The 13,427-nt window shown below is 39.3% G+C and overlaps 1 long non-coding RNA gene across 1 annotated transcript in view; it reads left to right on the forward strand.

Annotated features, from left to right (window-relative positions):
- The window catches only part of LOC309672803, a 230,390-nt gene that overhangs the window by 54,089 nt on the left and 162,874 nt on the right, over positions 1-13,427 (forward strand). The gene's annotated exons all lie outside the window — the stretch shown is intronic.

Raw genomic sequence — 13,427 nt, forward strand, 5'->3', positions numbered from 1 at the left:
TTTTCTTACCCTCACATTCACTGAATAAAAGAAACGAGAATGGGGCCTATTCCTAACTCGTAAAAAGGAAGGCCACTTTTGGAACCATGAAACTTAGAATTAAAATAGCTTTAGAATAAAAATGAATAAATAGTACATTTTTCTCCATGTTGTCTCTTCTGTTGGAAAGCAGCACACTATTAACTTAAGGCTATTATTAAATGAGACTGTGTATTGCTATCAATGAGGATCCATTGGCTGCACTAATTATTGTAGCCATAGTTACTAAATTCAACTTATTCCTGAATGCATAGAACCCATACAGTATGGATAGCTTTTTTCGTATGAGGCATCTCTAAGAAGCAGGCAATGAAACTTTGGATGGTTTCTCTTTGAGGATTGGCAGATAATGAAAGAATAAACCACTTGCAGTGCCTCATACCTGAACATTTCCTTGATGTTTATAAGCTTTACAGAGAAATTCTTTTTCATTCTTTTTTCCTCATTTTTGCAAATGTGTGCTTATCCCAGTTTTGCCCAGGCCTGAATATGAAATGCCAGACTACCACAAGAAAGCCTAGGCATCACAGTATTTTCCCAGCTCAACCAGCAACTGAAAGTCTCATGAGACAGCTTGCAGATTTCCAGCTCAAACTTGTAGAACCAAGATGTTTACATAATTTATATAAGGTGGGGCTATATATACGTGGGATGGTTAGCTATAATAATAGCCAAATTTTCAAAGTTGCTCAGTGCATGCAGCATTTGGGCCTTCAGACCCTTACAGAACGGCGATAAAATAGTTGATCCAAAATAATTTGGAGTGGGGGGAAATTACTTTTTGTTACCTTTTTACTTGGTTCAAACAATTTTTTATTTTACACCATAAGTGTCACTTTATTACATAATTATTACAACTTTATTTAGCATTAGGTGGTAGCCATTCAAGGGTTCAAAACAGCTAGCAATAGTTAGCTTCAGGGGTACTCAGGTATTCACATGTGAATGAGTAACGCTAATACGACATCCATAGATGTGACACAGGCATAAAAACCTGACCCTCACCTTCATAAGGAATGACAGAATTCTGGTTACACTGATGTATAAACTGGGTGAGTGACTGAGAAGATGAAGGAGACCTTGATGGGTACTACCAAAAGTTCCTCTGCTGTTAAACATCTATGGCTTATCACATGTCCTCTTATTTTCTAATTCAGGCTGTTCTGAACATGAGGAACAGCTTCATAAAGCTCAGGAGCTTCAAAGAAAAAGGATATCAACACTAAAGGTCTCCACACTGAAATACCTGTGATGACAGGAATAAAAAAGGTAATATTGCCAGGGCCACTGTCCATGAGGAGACAGGTGCAATAAGCATACTGTTTGCACTTTGATCTTGAATGAAAGGTCATTAAAAAACTCTCACTGACTGCAGATAGCACACTCCAGGAGCAACAAGATGTATTCCAGTCTTAAGATATACTGCAAGGTGGAACAAACTTAAGGGCTGCCACGTATGATAAGGTGCTTCTGGAAACTTTAAAAGATACGAGTCTCAGAAACCCCAAAGAAAACAATTAGTGAGCTTACAAAGGACATACTTTTTAGAGGATAATCATATAGCATTGTTTTCTAAAATATTTGCTGACCACAAAACAATGTGCTTTCATGTTACTAATAGATGAAATTACCTGTAAGAACCTATTCCTTCCCATACTAAAATGCAGCAGAATGCAAGAGGCATTTCTGAGACTGATTTCCCCACCACAGCACCGGTATATTTTATAAAGAGCTAAAGTACACTTTATGAGGAAATGAGAGAGGGCCCAAAATGCCTTTTAATTTATTTTTATAATAAATATCATTAAACAGAATTTTGAAGCCATATATTTTTATTTTTTATGTAATGCTTATAATGTAAAAAGGAGCCATTTCATGAAAAGGCTGAAATAAGCAGTTGCTAACAATGAAGTCACTATTTTATTGAAACCTGATAAACTTTCCTGGATAATTTGGGATTTTTTAACAACATTTTTCAAAGCTGAAAAGAAAAAAAGGGAACCTTAAGTTTGGCAGAAATGAAAAATGATTTCTGTGGCAGCTTCATTTCGACATGGAAAACCTGTTTCAAACTGTTCATGGCTCCACCTCTCAAACTATTGGCTCACAAACTATTTATTGTGTACTATAAATTACATATAATATGTAACATAAAATTTAAATAGAATTGTTCTGGAGCCATAGATACAGATTGAGGGTTAATTAAATGAATGCGTGGGGAAAAATCTGTGTGAGATACAGGACTAGGGGTTCCCTGCTGTACCTATTTAATGAAGTCTCATCTATCTGATGGCTCCTGGACCCACTCTTCAACACTTCCACAAAAATGTCACATTCTTTATGGGGGAAAAGTGTGGAATGTGCCTTACCCACATCAAGTGCACCATTTTACAATTCCAATCCAATTAATTAAGCTTCTATTCTTCATGCATGAGTGGCCGTCTCTCAGTTACACACCCAAGGCCAAGCTCCAAGGGGGCCAGCTAGCCAGCCAAAAAAAGAAGGTACATTCCCAGCTCTCATTTATTTAAATACATATTTTTGGTAGAAACAAAATGTTTGAAACGACTTCAACTAAAAGTGTGTTTATTTCTCCAGGGCCAGAGCATCAGTAACTTATGTCTCAGGAAAATGAGCTTTTATTATTTTTATTTTTATTTTTAATGCAGAGTCATAATTAAAGCAGGGAGGAGAGGACAGCCTCCTCTGTGAATGAGAAAATTAGACTTAGTGTAGTGAGATGGGAGGGTAGAAGGAGACTTCTGATGCGTGATTAAATGAGGAAACAGTATGGTGAGGGCAGATGAGACACAGCACAGTGGGAGTATGGAAAGCATGGTGAAAGATATAAACAGAAGACAAGATGTTAAAGTACCTTAACCTGACTGCACTCCTGAAGAGTTAAAAATGAACTGATCATCTGTCAGGAAACCACACAAGAGGGGGGAGGTCTGATTCCGGTCCCACCTCTCTGAGTAGGAATGTTGCTCTTATCTGATTAAGGGAGAAGAGTAACTATTTTTTTCTTACTGCACAGCATTGCACTGATATTTTTAGCACTCGGTTTCTAAGTATGTTTCCTATAGATCATCTGTCATTTCAGTCTTAGAAACAACCAAGCTATTTTTCTGTAATTATATAGAGTCTCTTCATTTATGCTCTTGTTTATTTTCGTTATATTGATCAAAACCTCAGTCAAATTCACTCTATTGTCTGGACACGTGAGATCCAGCTCAGGTAAGCACATGCTCAGGTTCTCTCTTGTACTGCAACCTCACCCCAGAATAAAAGTGCACATTACAAATAGCACCATGTATAAAAAGCTATGCCTGCCACCTCAGTATAACCCATGTGTCAATGCGAGGTCACAGACAGGGATGACCTCTTCCAAAATCATTAGTAGAAAATGTTCCAGCTCCATCTTCTTAGCGCCCACCAAATGGTATTACTCTCTATGGGAAGAATCATGTTAGCGCTGCCCAAAGGCAGTGGCTGTCGTGAATAGTCAAGCCTTTTAGTGAAAAAAAAAAACCAAAACATTGTGGCCATTCTTGGCTAGTCAGAGGAATTTGGGATGGGGGTTGGAACTGGCAGGCCTTACTGGTACTGTAGCATCACCTCTCCGCTTCTTTCCCCAGCGATGGTTTCTGTGCCAATATATACAAAATGCCAGTGCAAGTATGTCCTTGACAGGTGCTATTAGACCAGAAGATTGTTTCACCTGTTGCAATTACACCTTGGAACTTTTTTACACTTTTCTGCAGAGGTGATATTTCCCAAATGAAATTCTATTTTCTGACTGGATTGCAAATTTGAGGCATTTCACCCATTTACATATCCCTTCAATCTGTCATCATTGATGCTAGAAGGGAAAAATCCGAAACAGAAAGGGAAAGCTGACAAGTCCTAAAATTAAAAAGTTATTGATTAATCCATTTGACTTGTTCTTTCATTCCAGTATTGTAGTCCAGGAAACAAATGTTTAATTTATTTTGGATAAAGGGATTCAGTTTGTGATAATGCCGTGAAAATATAATATCCTTACAAACTCAGATTTCTCATAGGAAAACGTTAATGAGTCTTTTCTATTACACTAAAAATACTGTGTAACAGAGCTGGTTGAATATTACCCAAACAATGTTTCTGAACATTTGTCAGAATTGTTGCTTGGTTCGAGAAAATTCATATCCCATTGTACTCACTATTTGCCTACATTTGCATGAACAGTTTTTGTTTAAGTAGAGGTTGGTATGTTCACTAAGATGTATCAGTTCATTCAAAAACAAAGAACAGATACAGTATCAGGTGATTACAGGATCAGCCACAATCATCATTGCTAAGAATAAATGTTTTACTTTGCAAGCAGCCTATAAGATCAAAATTGTTGATTAAAAATGCAAACATACTTGATACTATGCAAAGTCTTGTTTACGTATTTTCATATGCAGAAAAAGGATCAATGCCTGATTGTCAAATGCAATTATTAAACATATTGCCAGAATTCAGATTTGGTCCACAAATATTCATTAAAGGGAAAAAAATTCAAAACGTTATCACAATTCCTTCTCTGCAATTGATTAAACAGCATGTATTGTTTAACAGCATAAAATATTTTTTTTTTATCCCTCCAAAGTGTTGTGTTTTTTTTTTTTTTTTTAAATACAAGGAAATATAAAGAACTAAGTCTTTATCTTTGTTTTGATGCATTGGCAACATTCCGGTCCTAATCAGAGCGCTCAATCAGAACTGGGCCTTCTTTGCACATAGTGCTAATAAAAGACATTCATTGCCACAAAGTGCATAACCTAAAGTTATTTCAACAAAATAAATGCCTTTGAAATTGTGAGAACATAGTTCGTCAGCTCTTCCCTAAATTATAAACTATGGTTCACCAGCAAGCACTGCGTTCTCTCTAAATATTAAAATTTGACATATTATAATTTCATAATTAGGGCTTTATTTGGGCTGGAGGAATTGCTGGATTTTTTAAATTCTCATCACGTTCTTAAAAAAGGTTTTTACTTTTTTTTTTTAAAGGAAGTCATTAGTACTGGGGAAAAAAAACCTCTAAAATGTAATCTGAGTGTTGCCAATGCAGTAAGTTATACCTGAGTCTGTAAAAAGCCTGAAACAATAACATTGAAAGGTAGGATTTGCAAAATATGTTGTAACACATAAGATTAGTTCAGATACCCCACAATAATCTTATCTAAAAAATTTAAATGACAGCTTTTGTTAACTATTTTATTACCCCTAAAACTGATAAAAAAGGAAAGGGTCAGTAAAATATCAGCGGTCTCACGCAAGGTGGTTTTAATAATAAAATCACGGATTTCAATAGGCAGTTGGGTCACCCCAAGTTCTAGGATTTGGCCATGGAGCTCCTCTCCACATACACCAGGTATGCTACTGCACTCCCTCTGGCCCATGTTAAGACTGCCCTAGTGAAGGACACTTTGGTGTTCATCTGACTGAATAGCCATGAGCTGTTACAGAATGAAGGTATGCAAGACCAGTAAAAAGCAATCAGTACACGTAATCTCATTCTGCTCTAAAGCACCCTAGCAGCCTCTTCTGGAAAAGAGAGCCGCCGAATCACATATGGCACAGCTCTAGCAAGCTCAGAGTTCGTGATTGACTTTGTACTGGTAATTGTAATTGGTCATTGCTCTCAGCCCAGATTTGTCATAGCCACTCTCCTGTTAATTTGCAATGAAGAGGCATCAAACCCATTTCTCTCCCTTCTGCTCAAGAAAGTGGAAGGAAAAAAAAAAATTCCATATCACAGCAACTTTATTCTCAAGAGCAACAGATTTGGGCAAACCCAACTGTAGGACTGAATGAAAATTCTGGATTGAAACAGCAACTTTGGATGAAGTTGCAGCTAGGGGCTGATATAAACTTTACCATAGTTGTCCATGCACTCAACTGAAATTCTAAATATAAACCACCTTGAACTCTGGGACAGTTCAACTTTGTTTTTCTATGTCTTTCCAGTGAACCCAACACCAGTTTGAAGTTTCTCATGACTTTTAGATTTGGTTATAAACATTTTCACTATTCTCCTCACGCATTATTTCATTTACTGTGAACTTAGTAATTAATCGTTGGGGTTTGTAGTAACTGTGTTAGGGATTTCTTGTAAAGCTTTTTGGCTCTATTTGTTTTTAGAGCCTATAAATCTTACTGTATTTTATAAGACAACGGATTACTCAGACTAAGATATTTAGTAATACGTTGAACTGTGTTGGTGTTTTGTTTTATTTCTTAAAGAACTGTCATAAAGGTTGTAGGTATTTAGTGATATTAATTAAGAAGCATAGTACTCAGCAGATTAAACCAGTAGTTTCCTTTACCTACTCTCATGCAATACATATTCATATTCCTTTCCTTCTTTCTCACTGATAGCCTCCTAATATTGTCAGGATTGATGTCATCATTTATCCACTCCAGAAGGATATATTCCCTGGAAACTAATTAGTTGGGGGTGAGAGTGTGGAGGGGAAGCCCAATCTATTTTAGCGATTTAGATTTATTTTTTTTAAATAGTACTTTTCATGAAACAGTGGGTCCTGATAGAGTATATATCTTTGTACTAGTAGTTTTCTCATTGTTGACTCATTCTCCATTCATTCTCCCTCCCCCCTGTAGCAAAATAAGAAAAACAGATTACTGTAAATTTTGGCACAGAAAGGTATTTGCATCATTTTCTTAGAAGTCACGTGCTTTGGATTTCCTCTTGTTTATGATATATTGAAATGTCTTCCAGATGTTTTTAATTATAAAAAGTTTTCAGGAAAGCAAAGTAATCCGTAATAAAATTTCCTCTACATTTTTTAAAATAGCCAATAAATTAGTGTACTGTAGCTTATCAAACTGCCACATAATTCTACATTTGACCCCGGTACAGCAAGGTCTGGCATTTCCTTAGACAGCTAGTTTGGTCAGAGGCAATAGCAGGCTTCCCCAGGCATACTTTCAGTTCCTCTTCCAAGGGAGAGCATTCCCTTCCTGGGGCCAAGCCGAGAGTGTGAGCGCTCATTGGTGCAAGCAACTCTGACTTCCTACACAAACTTAACCACCTCTGCTGCACCGGTTCGGAAGAAGCAGATGTGTGACATGCAGTATGCCAAAGTTTGGATTCAGGACAGAGAGAAAGAGAAAATATTTTAGCTGCTGGTATGTGATGCTGATGCTGTGCTGCATGAGGATATTTTCATTTGTAAATTTTGGGCAGGTGCCCAGATTGCTGTGGTAAAATCTGGAAGAAAACGCAAGAAAAATAAGAAGATCAGTTCAGTTTCCAGGGACATATATATGGGCAGGGGGAAAGCTTTAATCATATAAGACATTTTCAAATGGTCAAAGAACTAGATGGGACAATGGCTATGAATCCTTAAAAACCTTCCCTGAATCTACGGCCTGTTTTCATTCAGCTAACTCTTTGTTCATCCTAACGACACACCTGACAAGGGTGCTTACTCTAAGCCTGCATTTATATCAGGAGTTAAGGTAGGCAGGTTAATAGGAAATAGAAACCGACTTTGCCATTTTTGTGGTTTTTCAAGCTGTGTGTGTATGCGTGGGTGTGGTGTTTTTTTTCTCAGAAATTTGTTACTAGAAAAAATCAAGATCTGAAAGAAATGTATAGCTTAGCAAACATCTTGGCGAAAGAATTATTAGGCATTGAATGAGACTTGCTGTTGGTTCGTGCATTTAGTGGCTGCATGGATCTTTAGATTTGTCCTTCCAAAGGATCTCTTTCTCTCTGGGAAACGGGGACTTCAGCTGGTGTCCTGAAAGACAGGAATACACAAAAAAGTAAGTATGTGCATTTGGTACTAGCCAGGCATGTGAATTTTGTGGCGCTCCGAGGCAAATGTGAGGCATTAGGTCAAACTAGATGATATTAGGAACTGTAAAAGTGGGAAAGCATACAGGATCCTACTAGACTAGATCCTCCTGCTTGTCAGAATCAGTTCTCTTCCAGAGGTGGGAAGGGAAGGAATCGCACCAAAAAACATCTTTGTATGACATTTTGGTTTTTTCCAGAGTATCTAAGCTCAGCAGGACTTGTAAAAAAAGCAAATTACTGTTAATGTAGCTATCCCACATTCTCAGGTGGTATAAATGTTGTCTGAATGGTGAAAGTGAGCTCTGTTGGCTTGTACCACTCGAGACTTGCCTTTTCTCACTAATTTGCCTTGAGTACTATTTCATCAGCTAGAGTTGCAAAGGACAGTTAACAACCATGCAAAACTCCAAGCATTTTTTTTTTGCATTAAGAGAGTAAAAGCAGATTTCTCCTTGCTATTGCATCTACTTATATTTATTTAAGGGCAAATCATGCTTGACAAACCTGATCGCCTACTACAACAAAGCAACCTGCTCAGTTGACGTGGGGCGAGCGGTGCACATTGTCTACCTGGATTTTTCCAAGGCTTTCAACACGGTTCCCCACAGCCTCCTCCTAGAGAAACTGACATATTACAGTCCAGACAAGTGGCCTGGGCGGTGGGTGGGATACTGGCTGACAGGCTGCACCCAGACAGTGGTGGTAAAGAGCTGTGTAAATAGCCAGGAAAGGTTGGACCAGATGATCCTTGAGGTCCCTTCCAACCTGGTATTCTGTGATTCTATGATTATTGCAAAAGCAGCACAGCACAGAATTTGGACCCAATTTTAGCAGACAGGAGACAGAATGCTAAGAAATAGATGTAAGACGCATGTCCCCTTTACACCTCTTAAAAACAGTAACTGAAGGTAGTCTTGCCATCAAAATAGAAAATAGAGATAAACAAGCTGCATTTTTTTAAAGGCTCATGGAAGTAAATTACTTGTGATTTAGAGCTGATCTGGATAAGGATGGTGGCAGGACATGAGAAGGAAGGAGGAAACTACTGACCTAATTACAGCGACCAGCATGGCTGAGAACCCTGATCAAATTTTGAAAGGGACTTATGCAGCCACCCCCAGCCCCAAGCTTCCCCCCCAAAATTCCCCCAGGTTTTGAGATGCCAGAATCTGCTGGTCCCCATTCTTAGAGTACTTTAAGAACTATAGATCCAGTTATTTCTTGACAAGGGTTGTGCAGCACCACCAATGCTGGCTGGTCATGCGTTTTTCCGTTGCCTGCACTCCGTAAATGCTGTTCTCAGTACCCAGGCAAAGCTGCCACTCAGACCAGGGGAAGTTTAGGTTTGATTTCAGCTGAGATGAACATCATCTCATCTGCTGCAGTAGGTTTCTGTGGTATTGTCTTTATCTCATTTTTTAATGTTAAGGCAGGAAAACCTCTTGCCCTTCTGATGCAGTGGTAATGAGGACCCTTACAGACAGTGGTGAAGGGAGATGAACCAACTCTGGAAAACTATTATTAAATGTTTGACTGCAGTTGTTTTGTTTATTTTTTTTGCTGGACACTAGCAGTACCTTGTGAGACAGATGAGTTAGTGGGTTGTCAATATAAAGCTGCGTCTTTTCACTCCTAAATATTTCCCATGCGGAGAGTGAGGGGATTACAGTGCTAAGGAGAATTTTCACAGGAGACAGAGCAACCTCAGTGGTCAAAGTCTGATCACTGCTCTTGCTGTTACCAGCACTGGTGAGTTGAGGAGAATGGAGCTGGGAAAAAACAACCAAAGCAGAGGATACACACATTTCAACCAACTTTATGAAATTCTTTACCAACCAACCTTCTGTTAAATTGATCTGCTGTTACCTAATCCTGTTTTACGATGAAAATCTGCAAGCTGGGGCAGTAGTGCCTGGTCCTTATGTGTTTGAACCAGCAGACAGTAACAGCTCTGATTTAAAAAAGCTGTTAGATTTTGCTTAGATTCCTTTTTATTCCACTACTCTTTTCTTGCCCTAGAGTCGAGCTTGACCCCACTGCCAACAGGGTGCTCTGCACCCGCGGGCTGTCGCTGGCTGGAGGCGTCAGGCGCCGGCCGTGGGGAAGTGGCACAGCCACCCCGCTGGGGGGGGAAATGGTGGGCAGTGCTCTGCCAAGTGTCTGTGGGTCCTTTTGAGCCTGTGAAGTGTCAGCAACATTTTTCTTAAGCAGTGACTGTCCTCTAGACACAACTTCACAGTAAGAGACAGGCAGTTGTGCTCCATCTACGAGTGTACAAGCTCATCCTTCCACAGACCGCTATGCTGGCAGCCCGGGGCCTCGGTCCCCAGGGGAGGAAACTGGTGTTTCACAGAAAAGCCTGAGGAACTTATGAGAGAAAAGGAGAGCTACAAGTAACAAAGAAAGTGTAGCTTGCTTTGGAAAAAGGATTTAAAGTGCTTCCTGATATTTTTGTTGAACTAAAACTGTACAAGCCATGCTGTAAATGTCAGGGAAAGGGACTCAGGGAGGATTACACAGCTTTCAAAATGGCGGCTGTTACTGACCTTCATCACTGGCAAGAGGCTTACTGAGAGCGATGAGGGGAGCAGAAGTGGTGCTGGTATCCTGTCTCTGCAGGTGTTACACTGGGTCTAAAACGCCTGGCTTTTATTTTTACATTTCATTTGCTCTTCACAGCTGCAAAAGGCTCATGAGTGAAGGAGAAATGGGCCTAAGGTCTATGGGCAGCAGTTTGTGGGAGTGCAGTTAGGTGTCTGCTCCTCAGCCTACCTGTGGGAATAGGGCTGGGGAGGAACTTGTGGGATATTTGCTGACTGGCTCATCCATCAGGGAATATTTATTTCTTCATTAATTTATTTTATGAAGATTGTACAGGCTACACAGTGCAGTTCCTCACTGATCAGTCTTTGTTCAGAGTTTACAAACCATGACTTGATGGGAAGTGCAACAGTATAGTCCGCCTTCTGCTTTTGGAGCTAGTGGTGTACAGCAGGTTACTAGGGGAGAGACTGTAAAAACAAGCCACAATACTGTGCCTTTGTAGAGACTATTATTCCACATTAATTATTATAATTATAATTAATTATTATTTAAAAGTTTTAAAGCATATGAGCAGGACTTTGATATCCCCATTTCACTGGACTAGAAAAGCAATTGCGTTAAGGAGTCTATCCACACAAAATTAGAAAATAGAATGCTGGTATAGCTTTCTGTTACATTAAATTTCTGTTAAATAAAAAGGAAGCAAGGAAGCATACAAGAGGTGGAAGCAGGGTCAGGTCACCCAGGAGGACACTGAGCATGCAGGGATGGAGTGAGGAAAGCCAAAGCCCTTGGGCAGTTAGACCTGGTAAAGGGTGACAAGAAAAGCTCCTGCAGGTATATCGGCAGCACAAGGAAGGCCAGGGAAAAGTGGGCCCACTGCTGATGGGGGTAGTGAAGAAGACAGAGCCAGATTCTTCTTAGAAGCATCCATCAAAGGACAAGTGGCAATGGGTACAAACTGAAATACAGAAAATTCCACTTAAACTTAAGAAAAAACTTTTTTTACCGTAAAGGTGATGTAACACTAGAACAGATTGCCCAGAAAGGTTGTGGAGTCTCTGTGCTTGGGGATATTCAAAACTGGACTGGACATGGCCCTGAGCAACCCATCCTTGCTGACCCTACTTTGAGCAGGGGTTTGGACTGGGCAGTCTCCAGAGGTGCCTTCCAGCCTCAACTATTTTGATTCTGTGAAATTCTATAATTTGCAATTTAAACCAATAGCTGTGCTAACAATCTGGACTAAATTAATCTCTCTGTAAATCAACTGAATATTCATTATCAAAACTCTGTCAACTTAATTTAACCTAAACCTAAGCATTCTATAAAAGCTTTTATTGAATCAGAGGCCAGCAGAAATGTGTGCAGCTTTTGATTCCAATGAAATCAACCTCGGTATTTTTTAACAAATAGTCTTTTCTGAAAGTGAAACTGGCTGGAAGCAAAAGTGAAACTTGCTTTATTGCTTTTTGTTGTTCAAACTGAGAGAAACAGCAAAAGTAAATGGAGGTCATAGGTAGTGCTAAGTAAACTGAATTAAAAATATGAATTTGTTTATGATAGCAACGCCACTTTTAGTAATACAGTGAAGAAATTAGAGTGTTTACTGATACCCTGTTTGATCTTTTGTTTGAGCTTTCTGTAGCTTTTCCTTTTGTTATCAAATTTCTCTGACCCAACTCAAGTGCTTCATGGTTGTAAATACCTGTAAGATGCAAGTTCCTATAATTTGTATGTGACTGTAAGAGGTAGACTAAATCATGCTAAGAAAGTGAATAATTTACTCTGGAATGAGTGCAGCCCACTGCTGTCATTGGCTCCAGGAGGAGGGATGCCCATTTGTACCTGTGTGTGCTGAGAAAGGTGAAGGCTGAGTTAAAGCAGATCAGGCCTGCTTTATTTTAAACCCTCTCATTAGCTGTTTTGCTGATAATTCTGCCTGATCCTAATGTCCATTTCTGTTCTTGGGTTGCTAACTTGCACACATTTCTTTTGCCACTTATACCCACGAATAACAACCATGTTACTTGCCTTCCTGCGTGCTGTCTGCAGCTACAGCTGCTGACCATAAACTACATATGGTTGACTGTGACTCCTGGGAACCAGTATACCTGTTTTGCCACCCCTTGATGTGGTTGGGCTCACTTTAAGTAGCATGTTAGGCAATGTGGATTAAATGAATGTATATTGCATAGACTAGTGGGACTACATGGGACTTGGAGAGAATACTGTCCACCAGGCATCTCCCTAGCTGAATGTGGATAGCTGATAGCATTTTTTTCATCACTCCTAAACTAAAATAGAAGAGGTCTGTGATGCCCTTCATTCCTTAAGCAGTGTATGGGAGTTTGTGGCTATTTAATTCCTTCTCTTGTAGGCTTTATCCGTGCTGGTTATACATGAACTATAGATATTCCCTCATATACCTGCTACGTGGACTCCCTACTCCTTCCCTTGGCAGTGATGCTGATATTTGGCAGGAACGAGGACCTTTTCTTGCCCCTTTTATTATTAGTGAACTTCCAATACATAAACAGATTATTTTTTAACTAATTTAATATGCACAGTTTCATCTTATTTATTCTGTCTTTATTCCAGCTCCATCCTGAAATGACTCGCTATAAAAAATTTATTTAAATTTTTGAAGTTCCATTTCAATGCAAACTCTGATTCAGCCTCTAGCGATGCAAGATACTGTAACCCAATAGTTCTAAGTCATCTTTTCTTAATTCTTAAATGTTTCCCTTCCACCTTCCCTTGTGGAATAGGTGAGAAAAGCAATTGCCTCCACTGCTTAATGCATCACAACTCAAAAACTCATTCCATCCATGTAATTTTGAATCCCAGCCCAGCTGGTGGTTCCTAGATTTCAGGCTCTGACTAGAAGTTCAGCACTTTTAAATGAGTCACACTGAACAGTACTTCTGTCAAAGAATCTTTTTTTTTTTTTCTTGACTGGAAGGTTTTCCTGATTTTTCAGATGCAG

The sequence above is a fragment of the Vanellus vanellus genome (assembly GCF_965231255.1).
Source record: "Vanellus vanellus genome assembly, chromosome: 5".
Taxonomy (NCBI): domain Eukaryota; kingdom Metazoa; phylum Chordata; class Aves; order Charadriiformes; family Charadriidae; genus Vanellus; species Vanellus vanellus.